Here is a 939-nt window from a genome sequence, read left to right on the forward strand (position 1 = left end):
AACACTGTCTGCATACCATTACCAAGACATATAGTGAAATAGCAAGTCAACAGCCGTGGTAGTGGCATGCGTCAACGTGCGATCTCTGCCAAAACATGCACAAAACATTACGCATCACATCAACTTAATGAAAGCACACCATCTGTGCTCGACAGAAACGTGGATGGAACCAGAATATCCCAGAGAGTTGTCTGGATGTCACTTCTCGTCTGTTGCATGACGTCCTGACAACATTGCCGCAGGCGTAGCCATCTACGTTAACGACGCAGTACAAGCAACACTAGTGGATCTGGACGGTCGATTCAACAATGGCGTAATGTGTGCAGTGCGATTGTCAACGGGTTTGAATATCGTCCGTGCTTACTTGCCACCGAATTTCTCAGAAGCAGCAGCAGGCAACTTCATCTTCGGGACATCCAGCCCAACGTGCGTCGGCACCGAATGATTATGGTCTGTGATTTCAACCAAAACGTTCAAAAAAATGCAGCATTTCGTAAGCGCGTGGAAATCGTTGTAGGTCCGCACCTTGCCACGCCAAAAAGAGCTCACGTCAACAATTCGAGGAAAGTGCATAGAGTTGGCATTCCGCAATGAAAATTCCGTAAAAGATATAAAGTTTGTCGGATGCTAATTGACTGTTCACAAGGCCATTGCAATGTCCCTCAATCCAAAATTACTACCGTAGAGATCAAGTAACGGAGTGTGGTCAGAAGATTTGCATCCATCTGACGACGAAACATGATATCTACACGACATGCACTTCGTTAAAGTGCAGAACTATTGGCAATGTCTAGGCGACCGAAAAATAATTCAGGAACGAATCGCTGTCTCGCCAATTCGCAGGCTTTCGTCTTCATCCGCCTTAGCGTAAGATAAAGCGGCTATCAACATTTTTCTTGCGTTACCCAGTGACAAGCCAATGACAAGCCAGACGCGCCA

The sequence above is a fragment of the Dermacentor andersoni genome, chromosome 10 (genome assembly GCF_023375885.2).
Source record: "Dermacentor andersoni chromosome 10, qqDerAnde1_hic_scaffold, whole genome shotgun sequence".
Taxonomy (NCBI): domain Eukaryota; kingdom Metazoa; phylum Arthropoda; class Arachnida; order Ixodida; family Ixodidae; genus Dermacentor; species Dermacentor andersoni.